This window comes from Dermacentor albipictus, chromosome 2, assembly GCF_038994185.2.
Source record: "Dermacentor albipictus isolate Rhodes 1998 colony chromosome 2, USDA_Dalb.pri_finalv2, whole genome shotgun sequence".
Classification (NCBI taxonomy): Eukaryota; Metazoa; Arthropoda; class Arachnida; order Ixodida; family Ixodidae; genus Dermacentor; species Dermacentor albipictus.
Genome location: NC_091822.1, coordinates 170,823,998 through 170,850,932, shown reverse-complemented (window position 1 = coordinate 170,850,932; position 26,935 = coordinate 170,823,998). Strand labels below are relative to the sequence as shown.

General features: G+C 44.6%; 1 protein-coding gene and 1 long non-coding RNA gene across 4 annotated transcripts in view; one reads left to right on the top strand and one right to left on the bottom strand.

Annotated features, from left to right (window-relative positions):
• Positions 1 to 26,935, bottom strand: part of LOC135900911 (uncharacterized) — a 155,312-nt gene that overhangs the window by 82,131 nt on the left and 46,246 nt on the right. The window lies entirely within an intron of this gene.
• LOC135900910 (uncharacterized) lies at positions 12,460 to 23,357 on the top strand. Of its 2 annotated transcripts, XR_010563973.2 has the most exons (4): positions 12,460 to 12,769; positions 13,410 to 13,609; positions 15,095 to 15,231; positions 21,654 to 23,357. It is a non-coding gene; the product is annotated as an uncharacterized lncRNA (long non-coding RNA). The 2 variants fall into 2 exon arrangements; XR_011511883.1 differs by lacking the exon at positions 12,460 to 12,769 and having other exon boundaries at positions 13,105 to 13,609.

The following is a 26,935-nucleotide window of genomic DNA, read 5'->3' as shown; positions in this document are numbered from 1 at the left end:
AGCTGCCGCAGCAAGTGATCAAACCATAAACTTGGAGCAGCCGAACGTAAAGGCCTTCCAAAAGATGATCGATGAATTGTGTATTTTAGATGTTATACATTTAAAAATGTTTAACAATGCAGCAACTCTTCTAGTAGATTGTTTGCTACGCTGAGAGAGAGAGCGTTCAAATTTGCCTAGTTTCGTCGCTATGGCAGTGAGGTTGGTGGTAACGATTATGCTTCAGGCGGGTTTAAGCTGGCAAGCTATATACACAGGCCGGCAATTTCTCCGTCTGAGCGTCTCTTTCAGAGTCATGAACATCTGTCACTATGAGTTAATCAGTTCAGTCTCTCGAGCGGAAATCCCAGTAGAATTCTCCACACTTCCTTGCGCCCTAATTGCGGTCCTTCCCGTAAAACTAACTATTTCCCATGCTCATGAGGAGTACCTCTTCTCATGCTGTCTAGAAGCCTCTTCCTTTCAGAACAGATGCGCTTGCATGACAACCTATTCTGAAAGCTCGTTAGGCATGGAACCGCATCGCTGCCGAAAATTATGTGCGAAATTTTCTTGTTTATTATTCGCAAGCGTCCTGCAAAGACGCACTGGACCCGCGAAACTACGCTACAGTAAAGGGATTTTCTTTATATGTACGACGGCAAAACAAATTTTCACTGGTGATAGTTTGCGCCTATGGTTTCGGCAAGTTAGCAGTGAGACGTTACCGTGAGCAATCGCTAGCTGCTTCGACATATAAGTCCCAAATCCCGATTATGCACTTCGTATTCAGAGACACTGGATAGCGAAAACAGAACGTGATGAAGGAAACTGAATAAACATCATAAAAAGATGACCATTCCAAATGCATTAGTGCACCGCTGTCACTGTTACTTTCTATTGCATTTTCCACGGCTGGGTTCATTTGAAGTCGCCAGTGAGCCCTTCCCCGATGGCAGAACGCCATTCAGGAAGGCGCTAGCGCGTGGACACGTTTATTATACGGTACACTGCCAGCGCTCCGAGGCAAAACGAACGCCGGAAGTGGGTGTGATGGATGGCGTCGGCGCGCTCACACAGACCCAGTCACACGGGTGCTTATGGGAAGTCATTTGAATGGGTGCGTGCGTGTGTGCGCGCCTGAGGAAATGGAGAGTCCCGGGTGCTTTGTGCTGCCCTCTGGGGGTCTAAGGGGGTACTTCATCAGCCCAGACGACACGCCGTTGGGCTTGTCTGAGAAAGCGAGACGCGTCTCCACTTATAATAACCCAACGAGCGAGGGAGAATGCGCGTGAATCTCGACGCAGATGAACCCGACCTGCTCACTGTTTTGTCGTTACAATTTTCGCAGTGTCGCCGAGGCGTTTTATGAGTCGTCTCGATCAGTCTTGCTCAGTACAGCTCTTGAGCATTGAATCACTAGACGCCGGCGAAAAATTTGGGCCGGTATTTTCTAGCGATGCCTTTTCCAATTCTAAGCTTTTTTCAGTCTTTTCGCGCTTGGCCAGTGGTCAGAGTGACAGTCTGCCCCCATTATCAACAAGATCAGGCGGCCGTGTTTGGTGGATGATAAGAATAGCATAGAATAAGGCATAAGGCATCGCTACAAAATAGCGGCCTTGGAAACTTCAGTTCTCTCTTTTTTATTAAACAACACAGATACAATGGTTTACAACAAAAACAAATTTCAAGAACTCTTCAGTCAAGAAGAAAGAAAACTTTTGTTGACGACTAAAGTTTCGTAAGCACGCTATCTTTAATAGCTCCGCAGTCACCGAAGGCCTTTCTTGCCTCGGAAGCGGTGACCCAGAATATTCGTGCAACAAACAACTCCACCCCGATTTAATTAACGCTGCAGCGTTTCCCTGCGGAAGGACCCGCATCCCAAACAAGACATAATTAATTTCGTGATCGTAATTGCACTATGAGATATGCTCCTGGCTTTCGGCCAATAATCTATCGCAATATTCGCTAGATGTCGACACCGCATGCATTTATGCAACTTCTTTGATGCAAACTGGCAGCGTAGCATTTCCAACAAAGAGAAAGCGTGGCTCGGCGTTGCCGATATTCTATGTTTCAAGGGGGTGTCTTTCAAAAAACATACATACATACATACATACATACATACATACATACATACATACATACATACATACATACATACATACATACATACATACATACATACATACATACATACATACATACATACATACATACATACATACATACATACGCACATACATACATACATACATACATACGCACATACGCACATACGCACATACATACATACGCACATACGCACATACATACATACATACATACATACATACATACATACATACATACATACATACATACATACATACATACATACATACATACATACATACATACATACATACATACATACATACATACATACATATAAAATATTTAGCGTCCTAAGCGAACACGGACTATAAGACACATAACAAGGGCCTTTCGAATGTTAAGAACATGTATTTCAGTAACGTGGGCTAAAAACAATGTCCGGGGAATATTTATGCATTGTGCTTCAGCATGCTGCAGCCGCGGCGCAAATCGAACCTGGGACCTGAGGTGACCGTTTTTACCACAGTCGATCAAAATATGCTCGCTTTGGTTGAACCACGGACACGTAGTTTTTCAACTACAGGACCTATAGGCAAAAAACCGTTCCATTCCTTCTCTGACACAAGAGTACTCCAGCTTAACTGAATATATGTTTCTAGAATCTTATATGTTTGTTTGTTTGTTTGTTTGTTTGTTTGTTTGCTTGCTTTGTCTTCATTTTTCTATCCTTTATGGTACCCGCACCATAAGACCAGCTAAGCCTTTCGCAAAGGAATTGTTCCAGAGTAATGATCATCCACATAAACGGGCTTCGTAACGTCAGGCTTTACACTAGAGAATGGCTTCTATTAGCCTACAACATTCCTCGGAAAGAGCTAACACCACCTCGGTAGCGGTGCCAGTGCGTTGAGCGGGCAACTGGATTGGACGGCGCGCTAGGAATCCCGACGCCCTCCTCGAGAGCGTGGCGACGAGAGACGATGATAGCATCGACCCGGCACGCGAGCGAGTCTCTTCGCGACGCCGGCGACCGCAGGAACGCTCGGTGCCGGCCTTGACATTCTGACTCCCGTCGCGCTCGTCAACGCAGTCGCTCGCACACATGCCGGCGTCCAGAAAGGGGCGCGCCCCGTCTCATCCTGTACTCATACGCTTGCCATTACGGGGCTCACTAACAAATGCGCACCCATACCTCACCGATGCACACGCCCTCTGTTAATAAGAGGCAGGACGATCCGCGGCCGACGCAAGGTTAAACTGTCCCTCATAACAGGCCGAGGCTCAACTCGAAGGAGTGGTTGCAGACGAATGACGTCGACTCTGGGTATAGGAACACTTGCATTCAGATTCGGGCTCGAGTGTCCTCTGGCAGCCGCCAAAAGTGTCATGCACTTTTGCGAACTAAAATTAGTTGCAGGGAGTAACTCCGTGTATTACTTTACACAACATATACAAGAATTAACTCATGCCCTCTCATGCCCTCTTCCTCCTCGTCCAGTACTGAGTAAACGGAGAAGGTTCACTCGTGTACTGGGCAAAAACTAAATATAGTCTATTCGGAAACATTCGTATATCGAAAGTTTAAATAATCATGAGCAAGGAGTTACTTCCACAGGGAGGAGATATCAGTGCTGTATTATTTTAGGAGCGTATTCTAGACATCAACAACCGCAAAGAGTTTACAACTAGTTATCTGACCAGGCGATGGGAAGAACCCAACTACAGACTATGTCATCAAGTGCGCAGTACTTTTATTCAATTTGGTATATCAGCTCTGTCACCCGGATATTTTTTCCGTAGCAGTCAACACCATCGCCATTTTTCAAGCAGTTCACCCCAAAAAGCATTAGAAGACCAGTGGCTTTGCCTACCAGTACATGGAAAAGTGTCGACAGAAACAAATACCGATGGCCACTTTACTCCAAAACAGTGAGCGAAAATAAAGACCTGCCTCCATGTCCGGCCGCACCCCTGCCAAAGTCCAGGTTTCGTTCATCTCTTGCTTTCCACTCCAACCCTGTAGAAAATGAATTGAACTAACAGTAGCGCAAGTTAGAACAAATAAGAATAGTATAAAATACCACGGTGGAGCACCTCGGTGTCCCTTTCGCGCTCCAAGTAGTCCGGCCCAATAAGGCGCCGTTACCGCTAAGTGCCCAACAAAACCACGCCTTTCTTTCCTTAGTTCCACGGCCCTTCGCTTCTTCGTCAAAGTGTAGCTAAGTGAAAAAAGCCTTCATTCTAAAAAAAAAAAGAAAAACAAACTTTCGAGGTGCCATACGTGCCCCGGCGCTACTCTCTTCCTTCCTTCCTTTCTTTCTTTCTTTCTTTCTTTCTTTTCTGTCTTTTTTTTCTTTCTTTCTGAGGGGCTCCGGATTCCCCGGCAGTATCGGCCATTTCAATCGCTCTATTTCCGTTGTAGGCTCGCTGCTTCCAGTTCCTTAACTTTGTCGTCTTATCCGGTCATTTCATCAGCTCGCGCTGCCTCACCTGTGTCCTCTCGTCCTTGCACCGGCCAGACGTCTTTCGTTCTTCTTTCCTTCTTCTTTTTTCGTTTATTTCTAACGCGGTCAACGCGCTCTCATCTTCAATAAGCGCCTCTTGCAGCGCGCCTTGCGGCGGCAATGCCTTCCCGCGTATCACATCTTCAGCCGCTGCGTCTCCCCTCTTCTCGTTAACCTTCCTCCCGCATTCTTACTCACTTCTTGTGCCTTCAAGTCCTAATTTTTTGCCCGTCTCCAAGACTGCCTCCACACCGTGCCACAGTCTGGCTTCCTCTCTCGTTCAATCGGCGTCGCAGTCGACCGAACACGCAGCGACGAGGGACATTGACGCCACTGCGGAGGCGTGGTGTACAAGCATCCACGAGTGAGAGGACGGACAGAGAGTAATTACGAAAGAAAGAAAGAAAAAAAGAAAGAAAGAAAGAAAGAAAGAAAGAAAGAAAGAAAGAAGGAAAGAAAGAAAGAAAGAAAGAAGGAAAGAAAGAAAGAAACGAACAATCAAACGACGCGGAGCCATCGGAGTAAAATGCGAAGAAAAAGCTCAGCGCGAGCAACTTCAGCTGGAATATCATCTTTCCTCGCAACGAGAACGATGTAAACAGAAAACGGAGGCATTAACAGGGTTACACCGAAATACCCGGAGTAATTGCAGAACTCGCGGACTACTACTACTACTACTACTACTACTACTACTACTAATAATAATAATAATAATAATAATAATAATAATAATAATAATAAATAAAGCAAACAAATTAACTAGGGAAAGAAGGAATGAATGAACGAAAGGGACACGAAAGCAACAAGATGAAGCCTTATTCAGATCAGGTGAAAAAACCCGTTGCTCACGGAATGTCGCGAGACGCACAAAGAAAAAAAAGCGAACGCATCGAGAGCTGAGCTCAAAGGTGCGCGAACCCCATGTATCGTGACTACCTGTTCTTGTTCTGTTGTTTTTATTATCTAAACATAAAAAAGAGTAGCCACTAGTGCCATTATACGTATAGCGCGCAATAGCACATCTTGCCCCTGTAAGAAACTTTTCTTCGACTCCTAAACTTCCTTTAAGCATATGTTTAGAAACCGCCCAGTTCTTGGACGATCCTCCGCGGTTGGTACGTGCCACTTTTGGAGAGGGAAAAACGAAAAAATACAACAGCCTGATGCATATTACGAATTATTATTATGAGCGCGCACTCGACTTGCGTCGTTTCAAGAAATTAAGGACTTCGCACTCAGCAAAGATGATGGAATCCATCCACCTGAATTACAGTCGCTCGCACATCCCACTTAATAGTCTGCAATAGCACGCGAGCCAACACGGGCTCTAAACACGGTATAGATGGCGATATTATCCATTCCAGAAATTAGCAATGATCAAAAAAAAAAGAAAGAATCTGAGAGGCAATGTATAAACAAACCCAGGTGTACACACTCCTAAATAGTGCAGACGAACACGGTACAGGAATCAATATTTATGACGCATGAAAAGCAAATAGGCGACACAGAAGGGCCACTTTAGTACCAGGCCCCCACCCTCTCGCTTCATCCCATTTCGAGAATCATAAAATATTTCTTCCTTTCATCGCTTCCGGCAATATGCTGTACAAACAGAGCCCAATAGGCATCGTGTAAGTAAACTACACGATTACAAAACAACAATAGTAAGTATACAAAGCGAAAACCGAAGTCCGCTTCCTCTTCTCAGCCTGCTTTACCGCCGAGAACCTTATTGAAGCGTCGCACAGCCTTGGAGGGGGCGCTTTTCTATAAACACTAAGTGTTTGTCGGAGTCTGCGGACGGCCTCTCCTATCCCTACCTTACCACCCACGTTTTCAGTCGTTTCTTTCACTTCATTATTTTTTTTTCTGTTACAACTTTGCCTTACGTCCCCGACTTTTACTCCCGTTCGTACAAGCCCCGAAGGCACAACAGCGGCGTGCCTTCACGCGTATCCCGAGCTAAGCAGAGGCAAGATCCGGAAAACAAGGACCTTGTTGGAACAAGACCGTCGAAACAAGGAAAAAGAACGGGCAACGTCTTCACGCCTCAACGTTCGCGTGACGTGCGGTGGAACGAAGGTGGAGAAAGAGAAACAGTGAAGAACTAAGAAAGAGCTTAGAACGGCTGAGAAATCCCCTGTGTCTACACAAAGAAACGTGATGGTCACTATGGTCTTGCTGACTTTATGGCTTCTCCTTTACCCGTTTATATACGATCGGCCTGCAGTCTACAGGAGAGCGCACTTACAGTATATAGTGAACGCCGCTGAGGAGAGCTGCAGCACGCACACGAGCACAGGTTCCCATGGCGCTCCGCGTTGGCCGTGATGCACTCATACTGCTCTGCAGCGTGTCGTTCGGCTGCTGGTACTTAGCAGCGTCTTCCATGTAATAGGTCAGTTCCTTATGCGCCATCTTTGAGAATGAATGTCGCCTTTGTGTTGCAAGGCCTAAAGACGGAGACGAGTGCTACCCCAAATAAAGATGACAGACTATCATGACGCCAGTTACGAAAAGCTACACCGCGTAAACTTTCAAGTTGGAAGCAGTAGCTTTCTTTGACTATTTCGGCCCCTTTAGGATGGGCGTCAGCCGATCTCGCACAACAAAAACCGGAGATGGTAACACGAACGAGGAGGAGAGCAGAGAACATTGAGAGGAAGCGCAGGTATAGGGAGGAGGAGGACGAATAGGAGAGGAAAGAAACTGATCGGTTGGCACACGTGCGGGTGACGTCACGCACTACGGTGTGAGGAGGTGCGACATACGAAAGCAACCTGCTGAAACACGTGAAAAGCGAGCAAATCTAAAAGAGCCTTTACTTTGTCCTAGGCTTTTTCGCCATCGAGTGCTGCCGCAGCTTGATGGAAAGCCATTGCAACGAAGTTGCATTTATAAGATACCAGGGACAGTGGAGGTTTCTAGGGAGTTTCAACTGTGGTGCTGTTATTACAACAAGACATACTACGTCGTGGTATTATTTGGAATTGTGGTTGGCAACCAGACTGCCAGTTCGTGCGGCTGCTGTTGTGCTCATAAGGTTTCGTGATTCGCAGATGGCATGGTGATATGCCGTAGGTTACACAAGAAAGCTATCGTAGACATGGGCAATCATCTTCGTTTGGTTGCGTCGCGTTTTCTGTTTTCTTCTGTAGTTTTCTTTTTCGAGCCTTTCTCGTCGTATGATCTCTCGGCAGTTATTGTTAGGCAGCGACAAGTATTGCATGTAGAAAACAGTTTTTTTATATAATTGATAGTAGAATCGCGAAAAACTAGCACACAAGTTTCAAGTTAAAAGGCTGTCAATACCTTTTCCTCTTCATTTCCCGGATGGCCTGCGCTTACCTCGTCTGCCATCTCGGTACTTATTGATCAACAGTGCACTTCGTTGCATAGTGCCAAGTCGTCTGCTGTTGCTGTTTTTATAATTTGTTTGCGGTGTGTTTGTCGTACAAATCTCGGATGCATTCATAAAGCCTCACGTTACGCTGAAGAATCGTCATGACATGAATCCCGACAAAGTCTAACACTTAAAGATCAACTTACAAAGACAGTCAAGTTCTTCTTTCTAGTTTTTCTATTTCCACGCATCTTTTATCATCGTATAACTTATCAGTATTCATTGATCGGCAGTGCTGTAACAAACAGCTTCGAAGTAAGCAACTTTTCCTGTTTACTTCTTTGTTCTTTTGCACTGCAGGGTTTGTCTTTTCCGTCTTAAGGATGCATCTTTAGAAGCACATGTGAAAAATAGCTTCCAGCAATCAACAAATCTCACCACTGTCGTGGAGAGGATGACTTCACCACAGTGGCGTTCCATTTTCTCGACGAAGATATCGAGCTTAGTTAGAAACGATTACACTGTCGAAGTTATACACATGAGAGACCGTAACAAGTAAAGCAAGCCAAGGAAAAAACCACAAAAGTGCGAAACTAAAATCCTATTTTTTCTTCTATTCGCAGAGCCATTACTTAAGAGGAGGCTTTAGCTCGGGTCCTCCTATCTAAAACAAGGGAAAGGAGAAATTGTTTTTCTCGGCAACCACTGCATCAAATGAGATGAGGTTTGTTGCATTTGAAAGAAAAAGCTACAGTCTAATTAATCACTGTTATTTGTGAATTTATGATGGAGGTAATAAATTTTTTGAAAAAAATGACAAATATTGCTAATTTTCAGAAAATGTAACTATGAAGTTAACGCCTCTGTAACTCAGCAATGAAAAGCGATATCACAATTCTGTAAACTGCACCTAATAGTACATCTGAAGTGGAAAAATTGATGTGTTATATATGGCTCACAAATATACTAATAATTTGTGAGTATAACGTTTGCAGAGCCTCTGTAAACAATTTCACAATTCACGTACAATAAAAATTGACTTAGTAAATGTGTCCGCTTTGGATGCTGTAATAGATGCAGTTTACAGAACTGCGATATATACTCGAGATGCACAGCCATCGTGCTCATATTTTTTCCCAACTCACCAATTTTTTCAAGTTGCCTAAAAAAAATACAGCCCTAAATTGAATTTCCACTTGAAGCAGTCACTAGAATGTAACTTTCTCTCTCAAATGCAACAAATATCATTAACATCGGCCCAGTGGTTATCTCATAAAACTGTTTCTGCGCTTTACATGCATATAAACAGGCGGCATTGGAGTTGGGCCCGAGCTAAAGCTGCCTCTTAAGTCTCTGAGCTGAGATAGATGACCGTGATGACAAAATAAAAACCATACTTTTTGAAACTTCCTATAAAAGGTACGGTAAAAGAAAGGATCCACAGCAACCGTGCATAGGCCGTCTTTATGCGCGAAAAATTTCTGCACCCAAGCATACGATTACGTCCACCAGGCCATGAAGATTACACCGAGCGAACGCGCCTCTGGAAGCACCAAAGTTCTTCAACGAACATGCTCTCTCGTGGATCTCTATATGCGCTAACTCCCCTGCTATGGCTGTTCTTATCCTGGCCTTAACAGGAAAGCATTGATGTCTTGGCCGTGGTGACGGCGTATAGTACATAGATCCTACTTGATAAGAGCACCGGGAAACGGCGGTCGTCTGCTCACAGAAGAACCGGGAAAAGCTTCTGGGAGCGTATAGGCCTCACAAAAGTCGACAAACTCGACTGGCACTGAAGAATAAAGCTTCCCTCTCTTCAAGTTCTTATTTTTCATCTCGTAAAGCATGGTCCCATGGTGCGAGAACATAACAGATACAGCGCAGACGACTGCCGTCTGCGCTGAAAACCGAAAGAATAAATGCAGATTGGAGGAACGCCTACGGCGACAGCAGCTAAGCCTATTCGGAGGATTACAGGCGAGAAGTCCCACGAGCCTCGTTTTGCGTATAACGACATTTTGAAGGGCGTCACTTGCGCGCGCGCAGCGATAACGACGAACGCGGCAAACCCACGAATCGTAGCTCGGGAACGCCGCCGAGAAATGGGAACCCCGTGGACACAAAGGGCGCCCTGCATTGTGGCCAAACGTCGGTACCGCGAAGGGAATGCCTATCATCATCATTGCCGCTTTTCTGTGCCCGTAGCGGCGAACAGTTAGGCCTAACGCGAACGCTAATAGTTCGCACAGCGTTCTGCGCAACATTTCATCGCGTGCTCTTCCACTGTACGCACTCTCTCTATATATCTCTATTTTATCTTTACTAACTCTCGACACCGATTTCGCTTGTTAGTAGTTTGACCTCTCGTAAGCCTCGGGCAAACGCATTCGCTACGTGTCGCTTTTTTGGCTACACTCTTAAAATTTTCACACCCTTATGGGTGTAATGCGGGTGTATTCGTCTTTTCACCCCTTGTAAACACCCTTGAAACACCCTTTTTCAGCGCAAAAGGGCGTTCAACAAGAAAACACCCTTGGAACACCCCCAGTCTTTCTAATTTACACCCTAATTATAAGGGAGTAAGTGAACAAGCTTACAGTATATGATAAATGAACATTGCCAGTTAAGGCGTTGATATTGGCTGTACATGAAACGCGCGCTACCAGCGCTTGAATCAGGTAGCTGGAATGATTAGATCGGGGCACCTAGGCAGCAGCGCACTGGCTCCGAACAGTGGTCAAAAACGAAGTTTCCCACGAATGTTGATATCGAACGGATGACACTAACGCGCAGACTTTGCATAGCCAGATATCTGCAAAAGGCTTCATATGATCAATAGCAAAATATTTACAATGCTATCACTCAATGCTTAAAGGTGTGCAACCAGTTAGACTGGGAATGGTTAGGAGTGAGGGCTAACGGTAAATAGCTCACCAACTTACGGTTTGTAGATGACATTGGCATACTCAGCAACGCTGCAGACTATTTGCAACAAACGTTTGAGGAACTTGCCGAGAAAGTAAGTCTGATTGAGAGTTAGTATGCAGAAGAGAAAAGTAATGTTCCGCAGCCTGGCAAGAGAACGAATGTCATGGTCGGCAGTCAACCTCTAGGACCTGCGCAGAAATACGTTTATTGAGGTTAATTACTCGCAGGGGCCTCTGATCAAGGAAATTAACAAAAATAAAATATTAGCTGGAGAGCTTACGGCAGGCATTACTAAATCATGACCAGGGAGCTTACTGCTAACCATTGCTTTCTACCGTTAGTAACGTATGGGGCCGAAACTTGGAAGTTACCAAAGAAGCTTTGGAAGACGTTGAGGACCGCGCAACGAGCGATGCAATGAAAATTATTAGGCATGATGATAATAGACTGGAAGACAGCGATGTGGATTAGAGAGCGAACGGGGATAGCTGATATTCTGGTTGACATTATGAGGAAGAAGTCGTGCTGGGCAGACATTGCAATGCGTAAGGGAGAGAACTGCTGGTCTATTGTAGTTGCAGAATGGGTGCTAAGGGAAGGGAAGCACAGTCGAGGACGGCAGAGAATAATGTGGACGTGATGGAATTGGGAAACTTGAAGACACGTGGAACCAGTTAGCACAAGACAGGGGTATTGGAGATCGCTGGAGAAGATTTCGTCCTGCGATGGACGTCAGAATAAGCTGATGATGATGATGACGTGACGACATCCATGCTAGCTTCGCGGCATGTCATTCATGTTATGTCATGCATGCGTGTCATGCACGTTCTGATAGCTCGATTTGCGTCGATTGCGCGGGGGGGGGGGGGCTAGTAGCGGCGTAGCCAAGTGGGGCACGCCGGGCACTTGTAACGCTCACTAACAGTAAAATTTTTGCTGCTATGGCAATGGCCCCGCTCCTTCCCCCTCCACGGCCAATTGGGACCCCCCCACCCCCCCCCCCCTCACACGAAAAAATTTTCTGGTTACGCCACTGTAGGGAGAGGGTGTAATATTGCTCTAGACCCCTCCCTGTAACTTGTCAACGGAAACGGGGGACGGGAGGGCAGCTGCCGCCGGGCCGCAAACCTTAGGCAGCCCAATTACCGGCTGCATTTCCCTTTGCACGTGAATACTGCTCTAATGCCATTACACTGTAGGATCTGTGGCGGTTCGAGGGCATGCGACAATAAAAAAAAACCCATACAGCCATCAGCAAGTCTTAGCTTGAGCAGATCTTTGGGAGCTGGGCAAGACTCTCACAAAAAAAAAAAGCTTGGCACCCCTCTTACAGGCATTGTCAACTCTGGGTCCCACCGCTGACTGTACATTTCCGGTAAAAAAAAAATCACACCGGAACTCCTCTCGGATTTGTCTAAGTGTGCGTAAGCATTGTGACTCTTCCTCATCTACACGCAGTCCATGTCGTTATCAATGTTATGAGACTTGAGCCGACAAGTATAAGCGACAGCGCTGCGGCGACACGAGCTGCTCTGGTCGGCGGCGCAAGCAAAGTACTGCAGGTGGCGGGGCCGGGCGCGCTGGTGACGTTCCGTTCGTTTTGAGCCGTTATCGCTCTTTAGCCCTCCTCATCCGCGTCGAACCATTATCAACCGTTCTCCGGCGGCGGCTGCTTGTGGCACGGCCGCGCGAACCGTATCTTGAAAGCGAACTGCATTGTGGACAGAGTGTGCCCACTGCTGAAACCTTCCCGCGCTGTGTTCGCACCGTTTACTTCGCTTTGAAAACAGACGCGCGTACACCTATCTTGAAAGTGTTCTGCGAAAAGCGCATAGTGCGGCATGAGCTGAGAGCTTCGTGAGCGCAGTGTTCTCGCCGCTTCGGTCGCGTTGAAGCGAGAGCTAGCACGAAGGTGAATTCACTCGCTGTTGCGGGTTCTATATTGAAAGATATCGTGCGGTACGGACTGACGGACGGATGTTTTTTCTTGTTGGAGAAGTATAGAAATGCTTACGTTATAAAAAAAAATCGCAGGGTTCGCGAATTTCGCGATAAGCACCAACACCAACCCACTCCTCGGCGCCCCGCGGAGCGATGCCGTCTTGATCGCCCCCCTCCCAACCCCGGGAAAAGGGACACTACCTATCTCAGTTGAAGAAACAATGATGAAACGTTAACGACAAGAACGGCATCTCCTAACGAGTTGTCTTATGGCCTCTGAGATTTGCGCGCGCAGCTGGCGCGCGCGAACCTGGGAGGCCCTAATTGGCCGCTTAATAGCATAAAAAGACAAAGATAATGCCAAATGACACAGTTAAAAATTCAAACAAATAACTGATCTTAATTATACTGTTTGGGAAAAAGAAATAAAAAATTAGACAGCCGCAACACACGCCACTAAAGCCACCACCGCCGGCATAACGCGGAACCAACAGTTGGCAACATTCATTCGCGCGTCATTGCTTCGTTCGCTTCGTCTTCGCAACGAGAGCCGCCATCTTCTCGCGCCTAACGTTTTGTATGGCTTTGTTCTCTACAATCCGCGCACGCAGCTCATCGGTGGATGCACGTCTGCTCGGCGTCGCAATGCGGCCTGCGTCATTTTTTGGTGTTCGCGCAATCGGTGTGAAGCATGTCGCATGTGAAATGTTTGGTAGAAGTGCCTCACGTCCAAGTCAAGCCGCCGTACGGGTGTATGGCTGTGCGCCCTGTTCTCGGAAGCGTCAACGGGTTTCCGGCATGCGGATTTCAGGTACGTGCAAATGCGTTTCGCCCTCCTATTGAGCTCCGGCGCAAAGCGTGCAATATTTCATGTGAAAGATGCAGTGCCCGTCATCATGGTGTGAATTTCGAGCGGCAAACGAGAACTTTGGCATTTAGAGCACACCGCGGCTGCTAAGTTAGCGTGGAAATTGTTTTACGTTACCGTAATATGTTGCTGTCAGTCTAATCTGCGGCTTGTGGACAGCTAGCCCATTGACTTTTGCTTCTGGCAGCGATAAGTATATAAATGGAAGCGGTAATAATTTTCGAGAGCAGAGAGTTGTTTCACTCGATGTTTGGTCGTGTTCATGGCGTTATGAAAGCTAGAAAACTAACTGGCTTGATCGTGCTTAGTTCCAACTTCAAGGGGCGTAACGTTGGCGCTGTATATGCTTGTTTTCGGTGTCACGAGTACCACTTTCATGCTTTTGTTGCATGAGAGGTAGCTGCTGCATGCCGTCTGGGCAGAATACAACAAAAGCAATTTCCTCACTTTCATACGTATGCAATGTGACGTAACAAAATTTCCAGCGTTTTATTCGGAGCGTAAATATCCAGTATAGTTTAGTAAGAAACTGGAATTCTGTCTTAGCTTAGTAGGCGTGAAACAAGTGAAACTCTTTCCTTTTTTGAATTCGCCCGCAGATGCGTCATCGGGTAATTGACAGTAGCTTCGCTACGTGAGTTGTTTTATGCGCCAATATTGCCTGGTTAAGTATCCTGTTTTTTTTTTTGCCGACGCTCGTTCATCTTGATTTTAAGCGGTTACTATCCCCGAGTACCGGACGATGCCAAACGTGTGAGGTGTAGCAAACGCGGGAAATTCAATGTGGCGTGGCTGCAAGTTCCTGTTTTTACGTTTCTTGCATTCAAAGCCAACAGAGTATCACTGATTTATTTTCCATTTCTGCTGTACTTGAGCAATCTAATGTGACAACTGCATTTGCTCTTTAATGTTCTCCATTTACTGTGTATTCAGCTTGGCTGCCGTCCTCTCTTCAGAGGATGCTGCTGTGATAGCTCTTTCGTATAGCACATGCCTCTAGGCCCTTGTGTTTCAAGGGCTCTGGCGAGGCAGCAGTGCTCCAAGTAATTTTACCATCCTATATATTTTCTATTTTGCATCATTCTTCCACGATGGATTTTAATGTTCATACTATTTGTCATTAGTCATCGCCATAATTTTATAGCACGTAGATTTTACGCACTTTACAGCGACAATTTTTAGGCCAGTTTACAGCCAAGTTACATCTTCCATAATACATCGTCAACATTACCACTTGTCATGGCCCTCTTTGGCCAAACGTGGCCCTTGCGCCATAAAACACCACACATCATCATCATCAGCTTGGCTGCCAGAAAATGCTTGAATTTCTTTCAGTATCCAAGTGACGAAATATTCCACTGACGGCCGTGTGTGAAACACGCAAGATGACAAAACTGATAGCAAAATGATGAGATATTTCTTTTATAGCGTTTGGACTCGACTTTTGGTGAGGCTGTCGATCGACCTTGGGCCTGGTGACAGCACACCCGACATCGCCAAAGTGCAGCCTATCAGTTGAGTGCCCCCGAATGGACCATCAACATCGGAAACTGAAGCAGAGCCAGGTAGGGCCAATTTTTACTTTGGAACAGAATACTGACAGCTGCCTCTTTTTTTAAGAACTAAATAACATATTTACAAACCAATCCTTTCTCTTTGTGCAGCCTACATAGAATTGTTTTTTGTTCTTATACAGACCTTCAGAAGGCAGTTCTTCTGAACCCTTTTTGCATGCACAAATAAATAAAGAGGAGTTCACTTTCTGAAGAAATTGATGCATTGAAATGTGCGTTCGACACACAATGAGATGCAAGGTAACCAACAACTTTAAAGCGGTAAAAAAACAAGTTTGAAACAAGTTCTAACATCATAACCCGCCTTGGCATACGGATCTAAATATAACAGCAACAGAGGTGCATGCAGAGAAGTGTTTGTAAATGTTTGCAAGATATGTACATTGTCTATGAAATTGTTTTATTTACTTAGAGCTTCTTGGTGCCATGGCAGTGCAGTAAAAGCTCAAAATGATGCCCCTGCTCCTAATAAAGCACCTTTAGATATTAAAATTAAATTATGGGCTTTTACATACCAAAGTCACAGCCTGAAGTTTTGGGAACCTGGCCTTCTTTAATGTACACCTGAATATAAGTGCATAAGCGTTATTGCATTTTACCCTCATTGGAGGGCAGCTGTCATGGCCTAGATTGAAGCTGGGACCAGCATGACTGAGCAGCATGGCATCATAGTAAGTGGGCTATAACACTAGGTCAAAATGAGAAATACTGCTTAGAACTACCAACTTCTTGGCTCACAAGCACTTTGCACTAAGTTAAAGGAGTATGGAGTACTGACAGCGACTGTTTATGTACCAATTTCTTTTTAACCTGACTCCATTATTAAAGTGCGAAGCTTCAATTAGTCAAAACCAGCCTAAATTACAGAAACAGCTCAAAACACGCACCATGTATAGCTGGATTTGGACATGAAAATGGAGTCAATTCATGTCGCCGAAAATGGAGGTGGCAGTCACACTATTTCATGCATTTTGCCTAAAACATAGTCAATAATTATCAATTTCTAAAATATTCTTTTCAAAAAGTTTTTTTTCAAGCATGAAAGGAGGAGCCAAATGGTGTTCAGGTGCACGAGCGGCTAGTTGCACGGCACTTGCATGTGTTCACTGGCTTCTTTCAAGCTTGAAAGAAACATTTGTTGCACCTATTGAGCAGTAGAAAGCTGGATTGGGAATTTTTCAGGGTGCTCTGCAATTTTCGCACTGACACTTTTGCTTTGAATATAATATTTGAGCAGTTAAGTAATCGTTAACTAATTACCTAATTACGAAAAATGCAAGAATTGGTTTCACTTCCTCAAAACGATGGCAAACGACATTACCTTGGTGCTGTCCAGCTACGTTGCAGTTGTACATATTTAAAGCTTGCATGTGTTATACAGACCACCTGGTAATTACAAGGCATATATAGAAGTGGCTAAGTTGTGTAAGCCAGCCATGTGTAGCGAATCATGAGAAACAGCCATGTTTCTTTGACTTAAGGGCATGATAAGATTGACATGCTCGACACCTTGTATCAGTGTGTTCTAGGCCTGTTCGTAGTTTAGCTACTACATAAACAATATTTCTCCACGTGTAAGCTCATATGCATCTTTCAAGTATATTGCCTCGTGTGTCCAAAATAAACCATCCTCGCGCTTCCTTCATTATGTCTTTATCTGTTGCTGTGCTAAATTTTTAACATGCAACTGCACAAATTTTCATCTAGTTTTCATGTTTCCTCGTTGTTTGGTGGCTTTATTTCTGAACAAGTTGTTTTCGTTAAACCCTGTTGCACACAGCAGTACACAGCATTTCTGCCTAGAGTGGAAATGGTTTTTTTTTTCAGATTGACATAAATACACCTTGCCTGGGCAGTGTAAGGCATTCTACATAACACTGCCATGCAATAATGTTTATATTGTATTCCAGCATCATGCAGAACTGTTTACTTACCAGATTAGAATATGTATAAGTGTTGGAAGTAACAGAACTGGAAGAAGCCAGCAGATAATGAGGCCAAGGAAAGCATACAGGAACATGTGTTAAGTTTTTTTATATGAAGTATAGAAATGATAAATTCTGGGTAAGTGAAAGTGGATTAAAAGATATCCACCTGTGGGTGGAGAACGGACCCATAACCTTCACATTACACATGTGATATACTAACCACTGTGGTACTACTGCCGTATTCGAGCGTCGACAATCTTAGGGGCCATTGTGGACGGTTGAATGCTGCCTCGGTGGCACAGTGGTTAGTGCATCGCATGCCTAATGCAAAGGCTGTAGGTTCGTTCTCCCCCCATGCCTGGTTGTTTTTTTTTTACCATTTTCATTTCCCTTTATCATTTCTACATTTAAATAGAAAATTACAAATAAGTTTCCACGTGCCTTCCCTGGCATCTTCCAGCTGTGATTCAGAAAAATTTTGACCCTCAGTATCCTTTCTTCTCCTTTGGAAGAACAGGAGCTTCATTTTAAAAATAATGAATTCACCTTGTTCAGTATCTCAATGTGGTCTCAAATCTTATCATAGCATGTGTATTACTAAGTGAAGTTTTTGTTAAGATGATATAGCATGGGACCTAATTAGTAGCCTTTGTGTACAGATATATGACTAGTCTAATAAATAGGAGGATTTTAAGAAGCACTTCTAACATGGTCTGAGCATGTGTTTAAAAAAACTAATCTAGCATGATTTCAGGCATAACTGTTGCCCCTGAAAAATATTTGGATAATATGCATTGGCAATGTTTTTAGAGAGCACCAATACTGCTTTGATAGAGGTAGCCTCGTGGAACATGAAGCATCGCTTCTTGCTGAGTCAAGGAAATATTTGCATATCTGAGGTGCATGTGTCATAAGCTCGAATGCTGTTTAGAGGCTGCTAATAAGAAAATTACTTGACTTGCCTTCCAGAGATTGCTTCAGTAGTCTATGCTACTCCATCATAAACAATTTACCAGGGTGAACATTCACCACAGTTGGCTTTGCAATGTTTATGCAAAATACCACAATTGGTTACTAGACATGTGACTGCACTAAAACTTGGAATTAATGACCAGTAAGATTTATGGGACCAGCAAAACTTAGTTTATTACTCCAGAACAAAATGCGAGGCACTTCGGTTATTTCTGCCATAGAGTTTCTTACAGTAATTACTAGAGGGAACTCTGGCGCTGCAGTCGTACCACCATGGGAATGATGGGAAGCACATGGATTTGTCGGATAATCGTGCTTGTGTATTCAGACGTTCTTGTGGCTTCGTATATTATACGCTATATAAATCTCATTGTCGTAAATTTCAGCGCAGTCTATACTCTTCGAAGTGCAGAAGACGGCGTCAACACGCACAATTGCTATTAATTGCAACGATTGAGCTTGTCCAGGTAGCCAAATCGAAGGGCGCCAAGCGTCTCAAGGCACTGGTATGCCCGCGATAAATTCATCAGGGCGTTGCACTCGCTTGTCGTTACACGCCTCCGTGGCTTAATGGTTTCAATATCAGACTTCTGTTCTAGAGTTCCTGTGTCTGAATCCTGTCGTCGGACGATTTTCATGTTTATTTATTTATTACACAGTATGTTGTTGAGAATGACTAGTTTACAAAGTCACAAAGCCGTTTGAAGCCAAACAGATGAAGTTTAGGCAAATCCATGTACTTCCCATAATTTCCATGCTGCTACAGCCGTTCTTGTTTGATCTCCTGTGGACACTAACGTCAGAGTTTCCTCTAGTAATTATTGTATGAAACTCTGATTTCTGCGCCTCACTCGTGCAGAAGCGGCACCACACCTGCTGCGTAAACATGCACTACCTTTCGGCCAAGTGCAGGGAATGCTGTGAACTCGCCCTGTACAAAGCCTGCACTAAGTAAAACGAATCACAACGTGCAGGTGCTGCCACGTTGAACTGGTGGAATGAGGAGTGAAATTCAGCACCTCCTGAACTAGTTCAGAAAGTGCAGGTTAATCTAGTGGAGATTATATAGTAACAGAAGTTGAGTGATTCTGCGTTACATTCACGAAATATACTTCATGATACTTTTCCATTTATTTCATCAGTTATTAAGAATCCCTTTTGCATTGTTGGACAAAACTACAGAATGCCAACATATTTTCTAGCATTCACTGGTAACAAACATGTCAAAACTTGTTCTAGTGTCTGGATTGCCGCTTTAGCCGTTAACCCCCAAGTTAATTCCGGAAAAATGCACCAAATTTTTTACGTACTCAATTTTTCGCCGTCATTCTCATTCTAAAAATATATTACTTCATTGGTCTCTGGTTAGAAATAACACAAAAATAAGAGCTGCTCTTGAGGGCAGCTTTCCCTCAATGCCGACTGTAACTCATCTTTGACAATACGAGCAGCATAACATCGGGCAGAAAGAGTGCAACTCGTCTTTGGCGATATTAGTACTACCTCCAGTCACTAGTACAGCTTAAATGTTGCGACTTTGTTGATGCCCAATTTTAATTCTGCAGCTGTTACACTTGGGTGTAGCATGTGTATGTACACCCATGAGCAAAAGTATACGGACCACGGGAGCGCGTGCCAAACTGCATCGACGCGCCGTCTACCGACGCGGTGCCTGCTGTCGAGAGGGCCGCTAGAGCAGCGGTGCGCATGCGCGTCCCATCATATCTACGGGCCTGACATGTAGCCTTGCCTGACGTGGCTGCGGCGCTCGTAGACTAAACGTCCACTGGGCGTCGTTTTCTCTGCTCCGTCGCGTGTGGGCCATTGTATTACGCAGCGGCTGGGCTGGCACGCGCGTCTGCCGCGCTTCGTTTTCATTCTTTTTTCGGAGGATTGTCGCGCGCCGACTGCCTTCTCTGACGTCTTTAGATGACTAGCGCAAAATGGCTTTCTGTGGCGTTGTATTATCTCGAACAGTTCCAATGTTTGCTGCCGCAGGTAGAAGCAAGGTTTTGCAATCGGTGTCCGCCGTCGCGTTAAGAAGTAAAACTGAGTTGCTGACGCTACTATGCTCCGCAAGCAGCAGGGTGCTAAAAGGAGAAATTAGCGGCACCGTACAGCTTTTATTTCTTCAAACCCTTCAACAAGGCTTGAACAAGAAATGCACGCGAGGGTGCCACTACAGGCAGCTGCGGCAACGCTGACACATTCGCGAGAATATAAAATCAGGTGCAGCTGTGTGGTGCACGCACCCGTGAAGTTCCAATTACAGTTGCCCTCTTGCGAATCGGGTCGGGGTGACCGAACTGAATCACTGGTCGGGGTTACCACCGACAGACTCCGGTCTTGAGGGCACTTAGAACAAGCCAACGTGCTGTTGTTATTTTCGGAGATTATAATTTTCACTACTGTATGCATGAGTTCACTATGCTGTTAATTTTCTATAGGCGGTGATGACGCCTCGGAGGTCCCGTGGTATCCACTGGTAACGCGATGCCGTGAGGAGACCCCGACAGCAAACATTGGAACAGTTCGAGATAATTCAACACCGCAGAAAGGCATTTTGCGCGAGTCATCTAAAGGCGTTAGGGAAGGCAGTGCGGCGCGCGATAATCCCCCGAAAAAAGAATGAAAACGAAGCGCGGCGGACGCGCGTGCTAGCCCAGCCGCTGCGTAATACAATGGCCCAGACGCGACGGAGCAGAGAAAACGACGCCCAGTGGACGTTTAGTCTACGAGCGCCGTAGCCACGTCAGGCAAGGCTACATGTCAGGCCAGCAGATATGATAGGACGCGCATGCGCACCACTGATCTAGCGGCCCTCTCGACAGCAGGCACCCCGTCGGTAGACGGCGCGTCGATGCAGTTTGGCACGCGCTCCCGTGGTCCGTATACTTTTGCTCACGGGTGTACGTGTGCATGCATTAAAATGACTTCACGCTAGAGCAAAGCAACTGTAGTGCAGAGAGGCATTAGTCATCTTTATATATTTGCTTTGTAAAGATGCACTAAGTTTATTTTTTGCAGTATAGGCTTGGCGCTAATTGGCCAAAGATGCCCTTGTGCTACTAAAACCTATCAATTAATTCGCTTTTTGCAGTAGCAGGTGCTTATTCCTTTTTCAGGATCGGTCTGTGAGTTTTAATTTGTTTTTCTTGAACTGTGCAATTTCCACTCACAGGACTGCATGTCATGTGAAGTGTTCCTTTTTCAATCAAGAATGTTGAGGTTGTGTTTGTGAAACTCGATTTCTTGCCTCAAACGAGCTTGTACAAACTGACCAAGCTGATAATTCTACCTGCTTATATATTAAATGTGTTGCGGTTATGAACCCTCATAATGAATGACACATAGTATAAAAATTTTATCTAATAAAACGATTTAATGAAATTTTTCATGTTTTTCGCGTTCGTGTTCACTTCTCTACTCTCGTGTCCTGTCTGCATGTCTCACCTCTTTTTTTGCATATTAAATGTCGTATAAACTTAACCATGCTTTTTTACCACAATGCAGGGGGAAAAAGTTCCGGTAACACCATGCATTCAGTATGGTGGCCCAGACGTGTATGCAAGCAACCTCCTTCATGTGGACCAAGAACTACTCTGCAGTGTCTCACAGACTTCCATGCGAAGCCCTCAACATTCTCGTTTCAGTGGAATGGCTGCCCATCTATCTGCGTGTCCATCACCAAGACGGCTAGTTGTAAAGCTCCTGTACCCGTTTAAGAAAGCTTAATGATTTTTTTATTTAGTTTTCACGGTTGGCCGTAGAATCTTAACATTTTTGATGTTTCTAACGTTTTTACCTGGCACAAAGTGGCGCAATAACTTTAAACCAGTGTAATGTATTTAAGTGATGCTCACTCTAATGCCTATCTGGTTTTGTTTGTGTTTAAGAAATTTGAATGTCTGATGAGGTAACAGCATTTAAATTTGTCATCGTGGCTTGTTTCAATGAGCTGCTAGGAAATAAGATGCAAAACTTATCACACGCCAGTTGTAGCATTTTTGTATTCATGACTACAGTATACACGTTTCAAAAGATGGAAAGTGGGGAAAAAAAGCCTCAAGAACATAATCATCCTAGGATTGTCATGTCCTTACAACTCTGCAATGACTAATGCCTCATGCATCTTGGGAGCACAATGGTCGCAATGCCTACAGGTATACTTGATAAGAGACTAGCTTGCAAAAATTTAGTTGAGAGTTAGCGCTCATCCTGTCTGCTTCTAGTCTGTGTCTGAGTCTGTGTCCACTTCGCGCTACAATCCAAGATCATGTTACTGTACCAACTCGCCCAACTTTTTATCCTTGTGTTAAAGACACACTCAGACTTGTTCTTACTTATGTGACCGGTTATTTTTGTGCTTTATAATAAGATGCAGTGCTTTTCGAATGAAAACGTGATATTTAGTAGTGAGGTTATTTAAAAAAACTGTTCTGCTTCAAATTTAATTGAGCAAGCCTGTGCCATTATTCGGTGCTTATGTCTTTGTATTGGTATGGTTTTGCTCATCTTCCGTTTTACTTTTAAAATGTGCAAACATTATTATGTAACCATTTCTCTTGAATGAAATAAATACTTCTGACATTTCGTCACAAATTTTACAATGATGTTGTTCAATTAGGTAACCTTAGACTAGCTGATTGTTGTTCTGGTAGCTTAACTTACAATGCCTTTGCAATATTCAATGCAAGCACATGGTGAAAAATAAACTAAGTTATTGGGTATAAGCAGGTATCTTTCAGTAAATGGAGCATACATATATTTCAGGAAATAGTGCATTCTTATATATTGAACAGCAAGGACAGCTACACATGCTGTTTTGTTCGTAAATGCTGAAACATGATTCGACGTGGAAGCACTTTGTTCTTTGGCTTTGAGTGCTACCTTTAAGTCATGTGTCAAAGTAGTAGTAGAAGCATCCCTTGGCGATAAATGACAACTTTGATGAATAGAGGTGTAAAATGTGTGCTTAAAACGGCAAAAAACTGTTTGACAGGCAAACATATGCTTCTGTAGTACTGTACTTGTTACCGTCGCCAATCCATGCATTGCTTGTGCTCTATTGCATTCAATATGAGCTACAACAACGAGCTGTGGTGTCTTTCCCTCCTGGTCGAGCTGGTGTTGCGAAAATGTTTGACCAAGAAAAGTGGAGGTTTTTAATTATTTCTGAAATGCATGTAACTATGCTTTTGGCTGTGTGCTGTTTCCACGGGGTTATAAGTACTGGTGCACCAAGGTGTGGGAGATCGTGTCCTTAGTGCAGCGCGCATTGTTATTGCGCTCTGCATCCGACCGGCAGTGTACTATCACTGCAGAAGAAGATTACGAAAAGCATGGCCTGCGTGCCTTGCTGCAATGGTGAAACCTTCAATTGTTTGCCTGAAAGGGTCGCACGTTATGCCACCACATGACGGACCAGAAGCGCAATATGACGACGCCTCACAGATTCTGGCTCATACTGAACAAGGTAGTACCATAGCTAAGGCTAGGCAGCATTCACAACAGCTAGTCTGCCCATTAACTACATGGCTGTAGTGAACGCTAAAATACTTGCAGTGATAACACCCTTTTGGAAGCGTGTTGTCCATGCTACACCCATATTTTAAGGGTGGTGTCTCTGTTACACCCCATATAGAAAGGGTGTTGTTAGCTTTACACCCATAGGCGAGGTGACGTCATATTAACACCCCTTCTCTTGTAGGGTGTTAATTTGCACCCTTTGCTTGAGGTGTAGCAATACACCCAAAAAGGGTGTCACCCGTGGGACAAGTCATTTACACCCTTAAGGGTGTTAAAATTTTTAGAGTGTACGATGATAATGTTGTACATGTGTATCGTTGCTTAGAGTGCCCCGTTCTCGCTCGATAACGGACGCCTAATGACATCATCGCCTCCCGTGATTTGCTTACTTAATGGTCCCGGAGTTTACTTCGCTCGAGTTACACTCTTCGCAGTATATAGTTGAAAATGACGCTAAAGCGCAGCTGGTCGGACATATATAGAGAGAAACAAAAAAACTGAAAAAAAAAGAGATGTTGACCCCCGAGATGGGGGGAGAATACACAGAAAAGGAAGCGTTCTTATGGGAGATAATCACACACACAAACACACACGCGCACACGCAGGAAGTCTTGGTGCAAGACTACAGATGTTTTATTTAATAAAGAACTCGTATCCTACCATAAATTCACATTTGTGCAGTAATCTCATATAGCATAAGAACATGCTGTTTTTCATACGGGATTATGCGCACGACGACACTGCTGGATATTAAGTTTAATGTAACTTAATTATAGGATTTTACTAGCCGATGTCACGACCTGGTTATGAGGCACACCGTGGTGGGAGACTCCGCATTAATTTTTACCACTTGGGGTTCTTTAACGTGCACCTAAACAAAAGTACACGGGTGTTTTGTATTTCCCCCCCAATCGAAATGCCGCCTCCATGGCCGGGATTTGGTCCCACGAACCTTCGTGCTTGGCATTGCAACACCAAAGCGGCTAAACAGCCACGCTGGGTGATATTGAGTCCAGGGGGCACGTTGACGATAAAGCGGGATTTCATTTAGCACGGCAAGCCCCTGCGTGAAATGAAGCCGTTGGAAGACTTGGCGCCCACCGCAAAAGGAACAAATACTGCGCTCGAGGTGGTCGGCGGCACGAGAAACGTTGCTCAGTTGTTTCACAGATGGTGCCAGAAATGTGTCGCAACGTCCAACTACATCATCAGGCGTTCATATTGTGCATGAGCTAAATGACGCTCTATTAGAGTGCCTCCACCAACGTCACGCCTCATAACACGTCAGCCGCGTGTTAAGCACGCAGGCGTCGCTATAATAGTGTCGTCTGGCAGCGCGGATACTGAGTGTAATGTGCTGTATCCGTCTGCGTCGTCTGCTCCGTGGTGCTCGTAAACGTTTTCGCTTAGCTAGCGGTGTCTCTGGTAGGTAAACGTACAGAATAATTAGTACCTAACGTGGCTTGAATACAAAAAGCGCGTAGGCTGGATGTTTACAACCCTCTTTAAGAGCCACTATTGAGGCCAAGCAGCCCTGTGGCTTTGACCCTCCAGACATGTCTGTGTACATCCATGTAATGTGTCCCTGCTAATCGACATACATTATTGATTAAACACCTCAGCCTCGCGTATGATGAAACCTGCAATTATTAAGATTATGTTAATGTTGCGTAAAAAGTGCTAACTTATTGCTCGATTGGTTCTGTGGAACGCAGAGTGGGAAGTCGCCGCAGTAACTTTGCTTTCCTGACGTCTTCTATCTTTGACGGGTAAAATTTAACCAGCGCTTACGTCTCTAAAAGTTGAGACGTTTTTTTATAGTGTCTTGTAGGCGTTTGTAGCTAGCAGTGGCACAAAAACGCTGATGATTCTCTGTTTTTTTTTTCTTATGGACTTTCAGAAAAATGTATTTGGGAATTGTAGAAGGAGTTCCAAGATGGCTGCAAATTTTTACACTGTGTTTTCACTCTTGCTTTTGGTGTGAGGCGCACGCATATATAAATTAAAATGAAAGGCAAGTCTGCCAGAAACAAACAAACAGGCAAATCGTCGAGAGCTGACTACAGAATTGCAGGATAATAATGAAAAGCATAAATAAAAGGAACGAGAATCGCACCGTGGCTCCTAGGGATACAAAGTGCGGTTTTCACAAATCGAAATGTTCCTCCATCAAATGTACAAGTACTGTATCCTAAGCGCTAAAGAAAAAATCGCTTCCTCATTTAATGCAAATTTCTCATTTAACGCAAAGAATCAAAACGAGCATGTCTCTTTTTTTCTCGAGATTTTAACACTGGCACGTCTAGGCAGAGCTAATTGGTTTCGCCTTATGTCCTTCATACATTTAAAGTTACGCGCTATACTTTCCGCAAGCATAGGGCGCGCGACAAAACACTAGGTGCGATTAAGAGGTAATGTAAGAGGTAAAGCCACAACAAAACTTAAAGAAAGGAAATAACGATTCCTGAGCCCTCTCCCACCAAAGCAGACGTTGCTTCGAGGGTGGCTGGTTGGAACATTGAGAATATTGAAACAATGACATCAAACCAAATAACTAAATAAAGAAACGACAGGCTTGGAGAAAGGGGGAAGATTAACGGCCGGTGAAATGGCGGGAAAGAGATTGAGGCGAAAGAGCACTCGACCTGTCGGGACGCGCGATGGCAGAGACACAATTAGGCCAATCGCACCCACCAGATGGCGCGACGGGCGGCGTTCCACAGGTAGCGACACTGTCAACTGGAGGGGTGTTCAAGCAGTCCTCACCGCACGGAGATCAAGCCCAGCGGCTTCTCACCATCGCGTTTACCTTATGCAGCGGGAGACACAGCTCTCCGAGCGTCTCGAAGGCGAAGTCGAGATTAATTCTTAATCCTCCTTTTTTTTTTTTTGACAGAGGTGCGTTTGGAAGTTGTGCTGCTCTTAGCTCCACTAGCAACCAATTTGAGCGTCGTTTAATTCAGAGCTAGGCAGACGAGACAGTGGCGTCATTCGCCAGGATATAATGTGGTGAGCATTGTATCATCATTCGCTGGCCATACGTGTTTTGCCGGATTTCGTAATTTTTTTTTTATTGAAGTGAAATGTTAGGAGAGGTTGGCGCCTTTATGGTGGCACCGGCTACTCCTTGTCACTTGGCAAACGAAACAAATTTACGTAAAAAGGGTGAATAGTGACACAAAATATAACACTCAGTAGAACACTGGGTGAATAAAAATTATACGGTCCAACAGTACATGAGTAGCCTGCGTTTGACATAAGGAGGC